This window comes from Myxine glutinosa, chromosome 7, assembly GCF_964187855.1.
Source record: "Myxine glutinosa chromosome 7, kmMyxGlut1.1, whole genome shotgun sequence".
Classification (NCBI taxonomy): domain Eukaryota; kingdom Metazoa; phylum Chordata; class Myxini; order Myxiniformes; family Myxinidae; genus Myxine; species Myxine glutinosa.
This window is the reverse complement of record NC_136267.1, coordinates 56,954,707-56,973,842: the sequence shown is the minus strand read 5'-3', so window position 1 is coordinate 56,973,842 and position 19,136 is coordinate 56,954,707. Positions and strand designations below refer to the sequence as shown.

Below are 19,136 nucleotides of genomic sequence, written 5' to 3'. Positions count from 1 at the left end.
TCCATAATCCCAGTCGTAATTTAACTTTTGTTTTTTGTTCAATTTTTTTTTGGCTAATTTGCAAAATGAAGAGATACTTCTGGAAAGCGTACAGAAGTTTAACACAGTACTGTCCATGAATTGAGTTCGATATCACTTTACATCACTTTCAAGGATCAATTTATTTGTTTCGAAATGTCAAATGTGGTTTTTGTTTCTTTTAAAGGTCACTTTAACAAAATCTAGAATAATTTCAACATAATTCAATTGAACTTTTGGTTCTAAGACATCTTGAAAAGTAAGTTCACCCCCACAAAAAAAATATTCCATATTAAATGCCAAGTCTGTATATATATATACATATATATATATATATATATATATATATATATATATACATATATATATATATATATATATATATATATATATTCATTAAGTTTACGTATTTTCAATGGCAAAGTCGAGGCTCAGGTAAATCTACTTGATTTACACAAATTACGTACAAATTAATTAATTTTCTTCTTCTGCAGTGCCCTTTCGAACCCTTTAGAATCACCCTTTAGAACACGTCAGAATTGCCTTTTAGAACCATTTAAAATTAAACACGGTGGGTGAGAAAGGTTGTTGTTCTTCATATTTGATGGAAGGACATAGCCAAATGTTGATGTGGCTTCACAACTTTAAAAAAAATTGTGATGGTTTACACTGCAATCTAGATCATGAACATGATACCTTACCTTTACATAACTTGATGAAAAGCATCAAATAAAGTCACACCTGTAAGGATTGTTAAACTAATCCACCTATCCATTTCCTTGGTCATCCAATGGAAGACGTTCAGTCTTTTTTAACTTCTCAGAATCTAGGCCTCACCATCAGCCATTACCTCTCCTGGACCAATCACATCGCAAAGCTGGCCTCCAAAGCCTGCCGTAGACTGTGCATCTTTCATCTGTTCAAGTCCTTCCTTGGGAAATCAGAGCTACTCCGTCTACAAGGCCTTTGTCCAAAGCTCAATGAAATTCTGCTCTGGGATGGCACCCCAGCATCATGTGTGTTTCTCTCAGACTCTGTGGAATCTGAAGCTCTGAAAATTATTGGAATATCCTGTGATGAGGCGTGTGCAGCCACCCTGCTGCTGTTTGCATCATTTTTCTGTGGGCGCGTCTGCCGCTGATGCAATGCCTCTCTATAACCAGATATCTGGTGCTCATTTTGCCGACCTCGGAAGGATGACAGGCTGATTCGGCCCCACCTGGCGTTGATTCAACGGGATTCGAACTCAGGACCTTGGGATCCCAGGCCCACCACCCTAACCATTAGGCCAACACCAGGTATAGGTTTGTGATTAAAATTATTTTAAGTATAGGGTGGTGCAGAATTAATCATGCATAACATCCTTTATTAGCCTATCCCCCGTGAGAGACGGGGTTTTGCAATCACTTTTGTTTGTGATTCTGTTTTTGTGTGTGTCTGTCTGGGCCATAACGTTTTTACCATTTGTGCTTTGTCATCAAATGTTCAACAAAGCTTTATTCTGAGAACAAGGAGAACTAGAACAATGTGACTGTGTCGCTAATATGCCTCCGCATAGTCCCACAACGGGTAGGGTAGATGCCCTCGTTCACTGTCCTAAAAATAAACAAGTTTGATTTAAATCCATTCAGCTGTTTTCAAGTATCACATTTTCACCAACCTTGACAGGTTTCACATCGATCGGTGAAGCAGCTTCAGAGAAGGGATTTTTTAAAAATATCTGATTTCAAGCTAATATGGCTGAGCCTGGTGTTGGCTTAGCAGTTAGGGTGCCAGCTTGGGATCCTAGGATCCTGGGTTCGAATCCCGGTCGATCGCTGAATTAACGCCAGGGGGGTTGACTCAGCCTGTCATCCTTCTGAGGTCGGCAAATTGAGTACCAGTTTACTGGTAATTCCCTGTGTGTCGCAAGAGGCAACTATCGGGGTTGGCGGCAGGAAGGGCATCCGGCCATAAAACATTGCTTCAAAAATGGGACCAAGGTGCCCGAAAAAGGCCAACCTCCGCTCTGCGGGGAAAAAATGGCCTCGAAAGGAGGTTTAAGGTTGTTGTTCCTGTGATGAGGCCAAACTACAAGGTTTGTTGCTCTCACACCACAGGCAGGTCAGTGGTCTATTTGTTACCCCATGCACGTGAAGTGAAAAGTGGGGTTAAGCAAGTGGTCATGTCCATCTATCCGTCTGTAAACGATAGTTTATGATCGTGGAACAACGTTTTTTAAGTTGAATGTTATATTTTGAACATAAATCGGAAAACAAACCTACCGCTTTACCATTATTAGGGTCTTAAATTCATCCCGATGGCACATACGCAGAGGAGTAAGGTTATTTCCTTCCTTTGTCTGAGTTGAACATGAGAATGTTAAAACATGGGATGAGTTGCTGAGATGATCTCAGAGTTAAAGGACTAACAAGGGCCAGCGACGTGTGCAGCCTGGATAGCAGGCATTAGGTGAATCACAGCATACACATACAAGCATGGAAACGGCTGTAAAACGACGATGATGATGATGATTGTAGTGAAACGTAGGCCACTAAGTTAGACCAGGTGCAGTAACATCGTCTGTACACTACAGTGCTCTCATAAATATTGTTGCGGATCTCTCGAAGCCCGTCGACGTACAGAAGGGGGGGGGTAAACCCCTTTTCCCCCTCGGGTCTTCGAGTCCACGAGACCGAGCCGCCACTCCCGTAGCGAGCGTGCGGAAGGGTATTGGGTCGATTCCACACGTACCTTCGATACCCACGCCGCCACGAAAACGTGGACTGGACCTCGCACAAGCCACGCTAATCGAATATGCCTGAGCGGTTTACGTATCACGTGACTCGTGCTGTTACTTTTATTGAACCCAATTGAGCGGTTTTATTTGTGCGATGCTGAGCCAATAGTGAAATGACGGGAATGATCAAATAGAAGAAAGAACACGGGTTTATTTACAACTATACAAGGCGAAGAGACACAGAGCAGGCTTAATCAGTCTTAACTTAACCCCGGACAAGGGCCCACTCACTCACGCAGGGAAAAGGAGGAAGGAAAAGCAGGTGCTCCAAACGCGTCCTGGCGCCGTTTGCCCCACTCACAACTATCACTAACCGGCTCCCAGAGCCTACCTGCGGCTTCGCCTGGCCGACAAACTACCAGTGGCGGAGTACCCCAATAACCATACGCACCAATTAAGCCACACGCCCAGCCATTCCACAGTCTCATGCACCCTACAAAGCACTACTTGCCACTGCCCGCACCACAGGTGTCAATATCCATACAATTTACCTATGCCATCTACCTGGCTTTAGACTACCCGCCCCGGGCTTTCACAAATGGGTTCCACTTCCCCCATTCAGTCCTTCGCACCATGCATTCCACACCAAGCATTACACACCTTTCATCTTGCACACCATGCAATTCAATTCACACTGCACCTCAACACAATTCCATTTATTTTCCACACACAATTCCTCACTCACACAGCATCATCTACCTATCTAAGTTCCCCGAAAACTCATGCTTCCCCGTCGTCTCTTTAAACTAAGCACACCCTGTTTCTTTATCAACCACCTAAACTCTCTACGTCCCCTCTATAGTTCAGGTGTCACTACTTAAATCTCAGTCTCCAATGTATTCTAAATCCCGAACAATTATCCTAGCCCTCCCTCGGCTAGCTTCGGTGCCCCATGGAGGCAACCATTGCTGGCCCCTCCATGTGCCTAACACTGCCATCCCCCCTAAACTAATGCTCATGGGCCCCCCCTGTGAGGAATGGTGACACTACCATTCCCCCATGTGGGGTACATTACTCTTCCAGTCCTCTAAACTATGAGCCCCCATTCATGGAGGTACATTGTCACGGCTCGGCCTCGAAGGGCCGAGCGATCCATGCGGGTGGTTGGTCGCCTGTATGTGGTGTCCGTCCGGTATTTCCGATCCAAGGGGGGAGGGATTGATGGGCCCAGGTGCAGGGTTCCATCCCTGCGCGGGGCCTCGCGGTTCCACGCACGATGCCCCAACCGGCCACGGTCGGAGCACCTCACCCAATAAGGTGCGTGGCTCTGATAATCCACACCTCCCCTTGAACTCGGCCTATCGCCCTTGCCGCCATACGGCACCAACCATGCAGTGCGGGGGCCGGAGGCACGAATCGTGCACGCCGGTCCTTGGGAGACCGACGCAGCACCGACCCCCTCCGGTCCCTGCAGCACACAACTCACCGGGGGGCTCACGTACGCTACCCGTCCCGCTAGGCGCTACCCCGGTCGGTGTCGATGCATGAGCCGCGTCCTCACCACACGCGGCCCACTCCACACTCGCACACCCAGGCGCACACGCGCCTCCCACACACTCTGTTGTCGCACAACCAGGCGCACACGCACCCCCCACACACTCCGTTCTCGCACACTCCGGTGCACACTTGTTTCCCGCACACTCCGGTGCACACTTTTCCTTCACACACTCAGCCATCGCACACTCCTCTCACACACTCTGGTGTGCACTCTCCCTCACACTCCGTACTCATACCTGCACACCTAGGCACAGTCATGCCTTTCACACACTTCAGTGTCGCACACTCCGGGCACACCCTTCCCACACACACTCTGCCAACGCACACTCCGGTGCACACTCTTTTTCACACTCGGCCATCACACACTCCGGTTCACACTCTTCTGTTATACACTCTTCCCACACACTCCCCGGTGTGCATTCTTCCTCACTCTCCAGTGCACACTCTTCCCGCACACACTCCAGTGTGCACTCTCGCTCCTCACACTCCGTTACAGTCTCACCCCTCGCACACCGCACAATGGGCCCTTCGCGAAGCGTACCACCCTCACTCGTACACCGCACAATGGGCCTTCAGCGAACGCCCGGGTCTCGCCTCTCTCCCAAGTGCGCCGAGCACCCGTTCGTGCCAAACACATTCCCGCCATTTGCGCTACTCACCTTGGGGCCCTCCTTCTCCGCCAGCACCTGCAAACTTTTTATTTCGTCAGCAAGCACTGCATCACGGTGTGAACACAGACCTTGCACATATTCCATTTCCACCTCCCGTGATTTATTCTCTGTCTCTTCAACCCCCATCTTTTCTTCTAACACGACGATCGTTGGCGCCCTTAAAATTTCTTTTTCCAATTCAGCCATCGTCAGCGCCCCCAAAATTTTATTTTCCAACTCGACGATCGTCGGTTCCTCTACACCCCGTGTTGCTACCCCATAGCCCCAGTCAATTTGGCTGTGCCCCGCTTTACCTCGCTCTCCAAGCGTTCCCCGTACCGCTTCACCCCATCGTGTACCACCGCGACCTTCCTGCTCAAACTGCGCCCAATGTCCTCCCCTGCCTTCTTCATATCCCTCTTTGACGCTGCTCTTATATTTTCCATTTCACACCTGGATTCCTCCCTCTGGACATCCATTTTGTTTTTCATTTCTTTCATTTCCCGGGTGGTTTTGTCCCCCAATTCTTTCATTTCCCTGGTGGTTTTGTCCCCCAATTCTTTCATTTCCCTGGTGGATTTGTCCCCCTGCATCTCCAGGGATGCTTTTATTTGAGCCAAGAGTACCACGATACTAAGCCCGGCTTGCACAGCGGGCCCGGCTTCCACCGCCACGTGCGAGGCGCCGCCATTTTCGTCCCCTGCTGCCGCACCCTCCACTACCAACTGTCCCTGCCAGTCCTGGGCCATTAATTCGTCCTTGTCTAATATTCCCACCGGCATTTGACCGTCTTGTCCAGCCATCGTACGAATATAATTTGGTTTTTCAAAACTAAATTTCATCCACTCGTAATTTTTGAGTGCGTGAAGCGCACTCTAGGTCCAATTATCCCACTCCCAGACACCAATTTGTTGCAGATCTCTCGAAGCCCGTCGGCGAACAGAGGGGGCGTTAAACCCCTTTTCCCCCTCGGGTCTTCGAGTCCACGAGGCCGAGCCGCCACTCCCGTAGCGAGCGTGCGGAAGGGTATCGAGTCGATTCCACACGTACCTTCCACACGTACCGTGGTACCCACGCCGCCACGAAAACGGGGACTCGACCTCACACAAGCCACGCTAATCGAATACGCCCGAGCGGTTTGCGTATCACGTGACTCGTGCCGTTACTTTTATTGAACCCAATTGAGCGGTTTTATTCGTGCGATGCTCGGCCAATAGTGAAATGACGGGAACAATCAAATAGAAGAAAGAACACGGGTTTATTTACAACTATACAAGGCGAAGAGACACAGAGCAGGCTTAATCAGTCTTAACTTAGCCCCGGGCAAGGGCCCACTCACTCACGCAGTGAAAAGGAGGAAGGAAAAGCACGCGCTCCAAACGCGTCCTGGCGCCGTTCGCCCCCGGATAGCTCGCCGGGCGTGGCCCTCGGATGTTCGCGACACGTGTGCTGGGAGCGCAGGCAGGGAGATCGTATGTCTGTGGCCCGGAATGGATCGTCCTCACGAGCGCGTTATTCACAGCCGCAGAGCGCAGGGCACAGGGATAGTTCGTGTACAGAGAGGGCTTATAACAAGCAACCAAATTCACTCGTGGCTACAACGTCTCTTTCTCACTGGGCTCACAACGCTCTCTGGGGCACTCTGCACTCTGACTGAGGGGCTGGGCGACTCTGACTCTCACAGCTCTCTCAGGTTGACTCTGGCCACCACGACTTATAGGGCACACTCTGACTCCGACTCTGCCGCGGGGGGGCTCAGGGCAGGGTCTTATATCGCCCCTCCCCAGTCCTTACCTGAATGTTCCAAGGCCCTCCTCTCGCTGCCATTGTTAGCCACTCCCCTTGAGCTCTGATTGGCTGCTTGCCGCTTACCGGCCACTCCCCTGCAGCTCCTCCCTTCGGCCTGCCAGACTTGTTCCAGGCCTAGCATGTGGCATTCGAGCCCAAAGAACACCTAACTCACTGGCCTGCTCAACGCAAACTAACACAGGAAAGGAGACGATGCTTACATTTACGAAGAAATAACTGAACTAAAGTGAGGCTACATGTTGTGGTGCAACTACCTACGAGGGGGGTCATCCTTTATTCGCAAAACCGCAACAATATCCACTCGCTGACTGTGAGGGGCAGACTCGAAATCGGAGACCTGAGACAATTACGCTCTTATTTAGGAAGGTGAGAAATCACGTTGGCATGAGTCTTGCTTGTGTGTACCCAATATGATGTATACTCTTAGTGCTTATGAGAGAAGTGAAATGATGGTTGCCATGTATTCTTTCTCGATGCTGTACGAGATTGATTCAGATTAAACTCGGAACGAGAAAGCTATTGTGAGACTCTGATTTTTACAACACTTAATCTGAATCGTCTCCTATCATCATTTGAGTTTGGGATGCATTAGCTCCTGCAACTACCTACCTTCAGTGGGGATCCTCAGGCGGAGGATGCGGCGAGTCAACTTACAGTGTAACTTACAGTCAACTTACAACTTTAAGTTTCTTCTTTTTTTGCAATTGTTTTTATGTTTTGTTTGATTTTGTAAGATTCTTCTTTGATTTGATTTGATTCAATTTTGATTCAATTTTCTTTCAATTTTGCAATTTGATTCAATTTTGTTTGATTCTTCTTTTTTTGCAATTGTTTTTATGTTTTGCTATGCATTATGTTTTGCACTCTGTCAAAGCGTCTTTGGGCTTCCTGAAAAGCGCTATATAAAATAAATGCATTATTAGTATTATTATTACTAGGGCATGCCCGTACTATATATATATCTAAAATTATATCCCCCCCCTCTATTTACATGAAATGGTTTGGTCCATGAAATGTTTTGGTCCATTCGCAACGCCAAAGCGAACGGCGAACGCTTTACATGAAATGGTTTGGTCCATGAAATGTTTTGGTCCATTCGCAACGCCAAAGCGAACGGCGAACGCTTTACATGAAATGGTTTGGTCCATGAAATGTTTTGGTCCATTCGCAACGCCAAAGCGAACGGCGAACGCTTTACATGAAATGGTTTGGTCCATGAAATGTTTTGGTCCATTCGCAACGCCAAAGCGAACGGCGAACGGCTTGCGAGTACAGTGACAATCCCCCCCCCCCCCCCCCCCTCTATTTACATGAAATGGTTTTAATTAGTTTTAAAACATAGTTTAACGCCAACATAGCGGCAACATAGTTTGCCAACGTGAAATAAATGAATACGCTCTCAAATGTGCCGTCCGAGGCAGAGTGTGTTCGCCACGTTCGGCACACGCGATAGCTCGCTGCTCTCTGATTGGTTGAATCGTTTTTTGGACATAGCTCGGTAAGTAATTGTCCGATTAATATGAAACCTTGAAAAGGCACATCCTCGGGTCCCCAGCAATATACCTGGCAAGTTTCAAGTATATCGGACCGGTAGTTGTCGAGAAACAGCGGTCGCATACACACACACACACACACACAGACAGAGATTAGTGGAATTATAGATAGACTAGGGCATGCCCGTACTATATATATATCTAAAAGTATATCCCCCCCCTCTATTTACATGCAATGGTTTGGTCCAAAGCGAACGGCTTGCGAGTACGGTGACAATCCCCCCCCTCTATTTACATGAAATGGTTTGGTCCAAAGCGAACGGCGCGAGTACGGTGACAATCCCCCCCCTCTATTTACATGAAATGGTTTGGTCCAAAGCGAACGGCTTGCGAGTACGGTGACAATTCCCCCCCTCTATTTACATGAAATGGTTTGGTCCAAAGCTAACGGCTTGCGGAGTTTGGTAAAGAAATCGCCATCGCGTGCACAAATGCGCAGGAAAGCGAATGAATCGCAAATTAGTTTTAATTAGTTTTAAAACATAGTTTAACGCCCGAGCGAGTTTAACGCAATCGCAAATCGCATCGCAAAGCGAAAGAATCGCAAATTAGTTTTAATTAGTTTTAAAACATAGTTTAACGCCAACATAGCGCCAACATAGTTTGCCGACGGGAAATAAATGAATACGCTCTCAAATGTGCCGTCCGAGGCAGAGTGGGTGGGTGTACGTGGGTGCCCGTTCCTTGCCAAAAAAAAAAAAAAACGCTACCCGTACGCTCTACCCCGCCCGTACGCCCGTAAACAAAAAAAACAACGCTCTTCGCTTCCGCCCTTCGCTCTGACTGAATTGGGAGAAATAATGCGCATAAGAAATCGAGAAATTATTATTTTCTCCGGAAGAAATCGAATTACGAACCGTAATGGCGCACGCGCTGGGCTCGGCTCGCTCTCACATCGGCCACGCCTACGCAATAACGCGTTCTGTGATTGGCTGCCGGAAGTGCAGTCCTCACTGTCCGGAAGGTCGCAAATCGCAGTTACGATGAATCGCAAATTAGTTTTAATTAGTTTTAAAACATAGTTTAACGGCAACATAGTTTTCCAACGGGAAATAAATGAATACGCTCTCAAATGTGCCGTCCGAGGCAGAGTCTGTTCGCCACGTTCGGCACACGTGATAGCTCGCTGCTCTCTGATTGGTTGAATCGTTTTTTGGACATAGCTCGGGAACTACTTCTGCGATTAATTTAAAACCTTGAAAAGGCACATCCTCGGGTCCCCAGCAATATACCTGGCAAGTTTAAAGTATATCGGACCCGTGGTTGTCGAGAAACAGCGGTCACAGACAAACAAACACACACACAGACACACACACACACACACACAGAGATTGCTGGAATTATAGATCGATTATTATTATTAGTCACGTGACAGTTGAGGACAGCACGCTTTTGTGCGTCCAAGATTTCTGTATACGTTTCAAGGTAGCTCTCGAGCAAGCTTAACCAATGTGTAAGTCTCACTTACAATTTGAGAAGCTAGCCGAGGGAGGGCTGTAAGTCTTACTTACACATTGGTTAAGCTTGCTCGAGAGCTAGCTTGAAACGTATACAGAAATCATGGACGCGCAAAAGCGTGCTGTCCTCAACTGTCACGTGACTAATAATAATAATAATAATAATAATGCATTTATTTTATATAGCGCTTTTCAGGAAGCCCAAAGACGCTTTGACAGAGTGCAAAACATAATGCATAGCAAAACATAAAAACAATTGCAAAAAAAGAAGAATCAATAGGGAAATATTCAAAGCACAAAGGAGGGAGAAGGAGAGGAGATAGTCAGGGGTTACATGCTGTGGGTTAAATGTTGAATGCAGTGTTGAACAGGTGGGTCTTGAGTGATGTTTTGAATGTGGTGAGGGAGGAGGAGTCTCTGATGGTGTGAGGTAGTGAGTTCCAGAGGGTGGGAGCAGCGATGGAGAAGGCCCTGTCCCCCCAGGATCTGAATTTGGTCCGGATAGGGGGGGGGTCAGGAGGTTGGTACCAGCAGAGCGGAGGTTGCGGGTGGGAGTGTGTCTGGAGAGGAGGTCAGCCAGGTAGGATGGGGCCAGGTTATGGAGGGCTTTGTAGGTCGAGAGGAGGATTTTGTACTGGATTCTCTGGGAGATGGGGAGCCAGTGAAGCTTGTAAAGGACGGGGGTGATGTGGTCACGGGTCCGGGAATGGGTGAGTAGACGGGCAGCGGCGTTCTGAATGTATTGGAGTTTATTGGTGATTGTTGAGGGTGAACCATAAAGGAGGCTTTTGCAGTAGTCCAGACGGGAAGTGATGAAGGCGTGGATGAGGGTTTCTGCAGCCACGGAGGAGAGGGATGGCCTTGTATGTGGTGAGGAGCTCAGGTGTGCCAAGGAAGGACTTCGCACGACGGAGGATGCCCAGTCGGCGACTGGCTTTGGAGGCCAGCTTGGAAATGTGGTTTTCCCGGGAAAGATCATGGCAGATAGTGAGACCCAAAAGCTTGAGTGACAGAACTTCTTGGAGAGGATTATTCAGAAAGTAGATGGGAGGGTTGTCCAGTTGGTCTTTTCGGAGAGACATCGTAAGAGTGTGAGATTTGTCAGGATTGAAAGACATGTTCCACTTGTTTGCCCAGTCTGTGATTTTGTCCAGGTCTGCAGAGAGTGAGGAGGCTGCAGACTGCCGATCTGAGGGATGAGGAATGGAGCGGCAGAGAGTGGAGTCATCAGCAAAGAGATAGAGAGGATTTTCAAGAGAGTCAGAGAGATCATTGATGAAGACCAGAAAAAGCACAGGGCCCAGAACACTGCCTTGGGGAACTCCAGCCTGAACAGGAAGAGGAGATGAGAGAAACCCATTCAGGGCCACACGTTGACTACGACTAGAGAGGAAGTCCTCCAGCCATGCGTGGAGATTTCCATGGATACCAAAGGAGGAGAGTTTGGTGAGCAGAGCGGGGTGCCAGACCGTATCGAAGGCACGTGATATGTCAAGGGAGACAGCTCTAATTTCCTGTTTGGCATTGAGGACCTCCATCCATTGTTGAGACAGCAGAAGCAGCATGTCCAGAGTAGAGTGACCTGGTCTGAAACCAAATTGATGATCAGAGATCAAGCCATTGGAGAAGAGGAAAGATTTCATATCCGAAGCAATGATGGATTCCATGACTTTGCTGATAATTGGGAGAAGGCTGATTGGTCTGTAGTTGCTAGGATCTGTTTTTGCACCTTTTTTGTGCAAAGCGGTGATGTTGGCTGATTTCCAAGCAGATGGCAGTTGACCTTGAGCAAAAGAGAGGGTGAAGAGAACAGAGAGAGGGAGTGAAAGAGAGGAGGAACAGGATTTTAGGACCCGTGGGCTGATGCCGTCAGGTCCAGTTGCAGAATCAGAGTCGAGGGTTGACAGAAACTTTTCCACCTTGTCAGGAGGAAAGGACACGGAGTCCAGGAACAGCTGGGTACGACTGGGTACGGTGGGTACAGAGAGGGATGGGTAAGATTCACCAAATGTCTGTCTGTCCGTCTGTTCCTAGGTACCGCAAAAACGGCTGAACCGATCGCAACGAAATTTTGGGTGAGTAATTCTGGGACTCCCTGGAGTAAAATAGGCTATGTTGTTTTTCCAATTGTTTTTCCAATTTTCTCGTTTTTCCAAACACGATGGAATAATATTTACCGATATGAACAGTGATGTGGCTTTTATTGAAATTCTACAATTACTGTTTAGATTTTGATGATTTGCGTGTGATATGATTTAACGGATGTTTATATAAATCGTTTAAAATTAAAAAAAAAAAGCGTTCAGTTTCCGATATTTTGCCTTTTCATTTGGGCCTCCCAATTGAAGCCTCGCCCAGAGGGTGGCGGGAACCGTTGTGAGTAAAGGTAATGTGTCAAAACTATAAACACAAGGGACCATCCATCAACCAAGGATTCGAACATCATTTAAATGTACGTATTAAGTGAACATCCACAAACCTTTTGCGTTGGAATGAACTTACGGACATCCCCTTTCGTCTGTTGATGGGGAATTAATTAATTTTATCGAATGTGACGGCTCGCAATGGACAACGCGGGAACATCCAAGTTTCCGTAATCCCCCAAAGAGCAGCGTGCTCTCACATGCATCACCCATGTCTAGTACTAGTAGTGGTATCGGAGCAGAAGGGAAGTTGTTTTTGATCGCTTGGAATCTACAAATACAAACAAAGCATCGACTTCACTCCCAAACCGCTTCAAATACTTGCTCACAACCTGGAGAGCAATCTGGTATTTTATACAACTTGAGCCAGACGCTTGTTGTTCAATCTGTGACGCCATAAACACAGACACAGGAATCACCTTCCTCGGGTCGCCGGGCATAAAGTCCGATCGTTTTGACGCTTCAGCAGAGTAGTTCGCAGCAGTGCTTTCGTCATTTGTTTGCTGGAACTGACCTTCCACATTGCAGAAAATAAATTATATATGTTTAGCGTTGATTATTACTGCACAATACAGACATGTGATTATGGTGTTTGGAAAGAAAATATAAGCAGGCAGGTGATCGCACCAGAAATCTCGCGAGAGTTTGGCGCTTCCGTTCCGGTGTGCCATTCAATGGGCCTCGGTGGGATTTGTATTTTCGATGAATTCCTGAATTCCCCATACTGTGCTTCTCAGCTTTCTCGTAAGTCGTTACTAAAGGATCAAATGGGGAACCATTGAAATGATTTTAATTGAATGATATCAATATTCACTGAGGATTTACTGAAAGGATTTCAGCATCTTTTTTTTTTTTTTTTTTTCTTTTTTTTTTGTATACAAGATCGAGGCTCGTGAAAGAGCGAACATTAATCACACAGAAAGACAAACAGACACACAAAACAAATAACATCGGGAGCGGTAGACAAGATGGGGAGAGAGGGGGAAGGACACAAACACAACATTTGAGAGCAGGGACCGAGAGACATGGAGACATCGAGAGAACTGTGGGAGGGAGAGGGCTTTGGGGGGAAGGGGGGGGGGGTGGGGGAGGTATAAAACATATGGACACTGCCAAGACTTCCAGGAAAGAAGTTGGAATTTCAAACAAGGTGGATCTGGGGTGAATTAGTGGGGGTAGAAGGATCAAAGGCAGGTGATCTGGTGGTGGTGGAATAAAGCTAGAATGGCAGATGTCTATATCTCGACCGTTCTTATTTAATATTGACATGAATTATTTTTGGTTGAGGTCGAGGCTCGTAGAAAATCGATAAAACAGACAGCGACTGCAGTATAGAGGGGATATGCACAGTCGGGCAGAAAAAAACTTGGAGAATTGGGTGTGAGGGGAAGACAGAGTCAGGGAGCAAGGTGGGGGGAGAGGGGAGTGAAGAGATTCAGGAAAGTCTGAAACTCTCGAAAGAGCAAAAGATTCACAAACAAGTACACATACATTCAAAGTGCACCGCCCCCATGTCAAATAGGCCTAATTAAATATCCTCCAGTGCGGCATTGCCCGGGTGCTTCTGGCAATACCGCTGTGCAGCTCATGGAGACTGTATTGGGAGTTAGAGGTGCACAATAATTAATTGATTAATTGCATAATTAAAATAAACCAATAATGATCATAAAATATTTTCTTAATCAATTGGCTCATGGCATACCTAAATCACCAGTGCTTCATTCGAAGCTGTAACTTTTAGAAAATTAATGAAGTCATTAATCGAAAAAAAATCATAATTAATTTATTAATCAATAAATAATTCATCGATTAATTGATGAATCAATAAATCAAAAATATTCTTTATAGCCACATCACTTGGTCGCTATCGTGTCCAAATATCAGCTTCCTCGCTCCAAAGGTGCCTGAGATATTGCCCAGATGAGAGAGAAAATAAATAAATGATTAATAATGAAAATAAATAAATAGTAATCATAAAATAGTTAAATAATTTATCAATTGGATAATAGAATACCGAAACCACCACCGTTTCACCCGAATCTGTAACTTAAAAAAAAAGAAAAATGAATAAAGCCACTGAAGCGAGGTAAATATTGTATGTCATCAGCATCACCATCCAGCAAATCTTAAGGTTGAACTCTCGAAGCAGTCACCTGATCTGCAAACTATCAGACACTGGTCTGAGAAATGCAACATGTCCTGCAATTCTAGAAAAATCACACAGTTACATCCGATCTCTCCTGAAGGAGCATCAAACAAACTCAGCGATCTGTTTCCTTGGTCATCTACTGGAAGAGATTCAATCTCTGGACCCTCTCGTCCACACCATCAGCCATGATCTTTCCTGAACCAAATGCAAATATCAATGCTGACCTACAAAACCAGCCACAGAACGGGCATCCTCAGTCGATCCTTGGAAAATCGGAAGTACTCACAGTCTGCAAGGTCTTTATCTTTAGCTCCTTGGAGTATGGCTCTTTGCTATGGGCTGGTACTACAGCATCCCATCTGTCTCTCCTGGATAGTGTGGAATCAAAAGCTCTTTAAATTATTGGAACATCCCATGATGAGGCGTAAGTTTAAGATCTGGTGCTGTCACATTGCAGACACGTCAGTGGTCTCTGTTTTCCAATGCCTATTTTCTGTTATTGCTTCCTCTTCTCTCTCAGTCCTCTGACCCTGCCTATCTACTCTCACCTTTTGTTGCCTCATAGCCTGGAATGAAATTGCATTAAATGAGACTTTTTGCACCTTTATTTACACATCGTAACCCACAACTTCCCAGCGAAAAACTTTTTTTTTTTTTAATTCAGAAAATTAGTTAAAATGCGAAACTGGAATATGTTGGTTGCGTAAGTGTCCACCCCCACTCGCCCCCTATACCAGCAATTGTAAACTAGAACGGCACTCAGTGGAGCGCATGCCTCCGCAAGGCTGAACAGTTTGATTATATCCCAATGATAGGCCGGATCAGGATTCGGACCTGAACCAAAATCGAATTGGTTTGTCCTTGTCACCAAACCAAACCAACACCAAACCAATCACTAAAAAATTCTACTTTCTGGATCCTGATCTTCACCAAAATTTAATCATTTCGTCCTTGTCACATACACTACCCCTCTGCCAAATTTTGTCTGAATCCGTCCACAACTTTTTGAGACATCTACACAGACACAGACAGACAAACAGACAGAGGTGAAAACAACCTCCATCCACCTTCAGTGGTGGAGGTAATGAGCTCAGGTATAACCAATCACCATCAAAATCACACACCAAGTTAATTGGCCTTCACCTGTGTTAAATTGTAGTGATTCTGATTATTTCAGAATAAAATCAACTGTTCCTGTCAGTTTACTCTGCTGGGTAGTGCATTTCACAGCAAAGACTCAACTGCGAACACCAATGAGCTTTCAAAAGACATCCGGGATAAAGTTATGGAAAGGCACAGCTTGCTGGGATGAATGATCCCGGTGTGTTCCCCGGTTTAGAATAGGTACACTGTATCCCTGCTCATCGTAAGAGGTGACTAAGGGTTGGCGCCAGGAAGGGCATCCGGCCATAAAAACTGCCTCAAAAAGGGAACCATGAGGTCATGGGGCCCGCAAGGCTAACCCCCGCTTCAGTGGGGGAAAATGGCCTCAAAACGATCATTCATTCATTCAAAGGCACAGATCAGGGGATGGGTATAGAAATATTTCAAAGACCGTTAGTATCCTTTGGAGCACAGTCAAGCGAATCATTAAGAAGTGGATGGTGCATGGTACCACCACGACCTTGACTAGATCAGGCCGTCCCTCCAAACTGGATGACCAAGCAAGGAGGAGACTGATCAGAGAGACCACCAAGTGGCCAATGGAAACTTTGAAAGAGCTACAGGCCTTTATGGCAAAGACTGGTCACTGTGTGCATGTGACAACAATTTCCCAAACACTCCACATTTTAAATTTTTACATGGCCTGTATGGTAGGATGGCAAAATGGAAACTAGGCCTGGGCGATAATCGAAAAACCCATATCACAAAATGGACCTCATTACAGTCATTCCATGTCAAATCATCAAAGAATCTGCCGTCATCTCTCAGATTTTTGTAAAACTTTGGGAACCAATTGGGACCCATGAAAAACAGCTAGAACTCAAATATTTTGCTAACAGCCTCTTAATTAGTGAGATACAGGTTAACGAACTTTGGACTAATTAGCGCGATGTCGCGAATTCAAATGGCCATATCTCTAAAAGTATAACACCTAGAGAGCTGGTTTTGGTGTCATTTTAAAGGTATTTTCATGCCCTATAAATGTGTCTGGGCAACAATTTCCTATCTCCAATCACAAAAAAGTTATCACAAAATATAAACTTCAATCGTGAATCCCAAAAAAATGTATCCTTCAAATTTCCTCAAATTCATCCCAGAGGTACCTTATGATGTCAAGAAGCTTCCACATAAGTTTTGTGATGGGCACTCCAATAGTTTCTGAGATATGAGCAATAATGTACATGTATGTATGGCATATAGGTTCGAAAATCAGCATTTGTAATGTATTATACAATCATTCTAACCTAGCCATGACAGGGAACACAGGGAACAACCATCAATTGCTTTGAAGTATCATATACTTTCATTTTCAACTGGGCCTGAGGGGAATTCTCATCTGGGGAATTCCAACTGGGATTTCCCATGTGGGTAATTCGAGGTGATGCAACTTTCACAGTCTAAGATCCCCAGGGAAAGTCCAAGTTGGCTTAGTGTAATGCTTAGGCCTGCCACCAACAGAAATTGGCAGTTCACTTCTGAAGGAGCTGCAGAAAAATGACGACAGCCAAGGAAAAGTTCATCTTGAAGCAGTTGAAGAAAAGTTTTCGAACCTATATGCCATACGTACATGTACATTATTGCTCATATCTCAGAAACTGTTGGAGTGCCCATCACAAAATTTATGTGGAAGCTTCTTGACATCCTAAGGTACCTCTGGGATGAATTTGAGGAAATTTGAAGGATACATTTTTGGGGGATTCACAATTGAAGTTTATATTTTGTGATAACTTTTTTTTGGTTGGAGGTAGGAAAATTTTGCCCAGACAAATTCATAGGGCATGAAAATACCTTTAAAATGACACCAAAACCAGCTCTCTAGGTGTTATACTTTTAGAGATATGGCCATTTGAATTCGCGACGTCGTGCTAATTAGTCCAAAGTTCGTTAGTCTGTATCTCACTAATTAAGAGGCTGTTAGCAAAAATATTTGAGTTCTTGCCGTTTTTCATGGGTCCCAATTGGTTCCCAAAGTTTTACAAAAATCTGAGAGATAACGGCAGATTCTTTGATGATTTGACATGGAATGACCCATTATCACGATTATCGCGATAATATAAAGAATGTATTTAGCGCCGTGAGAGCCATGTAGCATACAATAACAAGACACAAAGAAACGACCTGAATACCCAAGGAGGTATGTGTTTTTGCAATTTGTTTATAATTCTGTTGCAATTTGTTGAAAGTCAAACCTCATTTTGCCTTTAGGAAATTGTTTGCTCCGTTTGCTGAGTGACTGGACGAACAGTTTGCAGTGGTTGATACGGAACATCTGTCTTGGCAAGCAATAGCAAGCTGCTTGATAACAGAACACACTGAGGGAAGCTGCCTGCCAATTGGGACGTTTGTGGAGAAAGTCATGCATGATTATCTTCAGACATTTAAAATGTCGTCTGATGTGGAACGTCGCAAATAATTAATAAATGCCAAGCGATCCTATGTCGTGACAAAAATAGGACAGCAGGTCCTGAAGCTCACCTGGATCAGGAACAACAGTCACTCAAACCCCCACAGACCCTGATATTTTTTCTGCCATGAACAAACTTTGGTACATCATGGGTGATGAAGGTTGTGATGAAGTTTCATTGAAATAGTTTGTGTAGTTTCGGAGAAGAGAGCAAATACATTTTGGGGGGGTCAAACCCTCCCACCTCCTCCCCATAGACACCCTTAATGAGCGCAGATTCTGATGCGGTAAATACACCTTCGTTCGGCATCAGATATGAAGCTTGTGTCCAGGTTTCATCGAAATTGTGTGTTTGGTTCAAGAGTTAATGACTGAAGTGTTTTCAGACTCATTCATTCACTCACTTACCTGCAGACACTACTCGATTGCATAAGCTCACCGGACGAAAGTGCAGGTCCGCACCCCGAGTGCGCTCACCTCCTCGATATTTGAGATGATTTTGCCTTCAGTGCTTAACTTCACACACAGACAAAGCGAACTCAAAGGGATCGCCGATTTAGACACTGGAAGCACCGACGTTTATTGTTTAATCATTATACCATTTCAATTACATCTTCGAGAATATACATTTGATATTATATCACCTCCTTTATTTTATGGAGCTGCATTTGATACAGGTATATCTTTTGAGAGAAGCTAAATGCACTCAATACACCGTCAATATCTGGGTTCAAGGTGTGATTTTCATTCTACAGCATGAGCAGCAGTTATCGCGATAATAAATCTCCATTATTGTGATCGCGATAGTAAATCTAAAGCACGATCATCGTCCCATCGCGATTATTGCCCAGCACTAAGGGAAACTATTACTCAAAAAAGCCCACCTTGAGTCCTATTTCAGATCTGCAAAAAAACACTCCGGAGATTCTGAAGCCATGTGACAAAACGTTTTGTGGTCTGCCGAAACCAAGGTGGAACTTTCTGTCCTAAATGCAAAAACGTTACATTTGGCACAAATCCAACACAGCACATCACCGAAAGAACACCATCCCTACTTTGAAGCATGGTGTGGTAGTGACCGAAATACAATCGAAAATCTGTGTCATGACTTGAAGATTGCTATCCATCAACGCTCCCCACGCAACTGGACTGAGCTTGAACAGTGTTGTACAGAAGAATGGGCAAATATTGCCCAATGAAGGTGTGCAAAGTGGTAGAGACCTATGCCAACAT

The 19,136-nt window shown here is 45.5% G+C and overlaps 1 protein-coding gene across 7 annotated transcripts in view; it reads left to right on the top strand.

Annotated features, from left to right (window-relative positions):
* LOC137431270 (uncharacterized) overlaps positions 1–19,136 on the top strand; it is a 917,646-nt gene that overhangs the window by 507,069 nt on the left and 391,441 nt on the right. For 3 of the 7 annotated variants that reach the window (XM_078781784.1, XM_078781783.1, XM_078781778.1), the window contains exon 1: positions 12,811–12,930. The exons of 2 other annotated variants lie outside the window; for them this stretch is intronic. The gene's annotated coding sequence lies outside the window, so the exon portion shown is untranslated. Of the gene's footprint in view, positions 1–12,805; positions 12,931–19,136 lie in introns of those variants that run through there. 2 more of the 7 variants (XM_078781782.1, XM_078781780.1) reach the window with 2 other exon arrangements.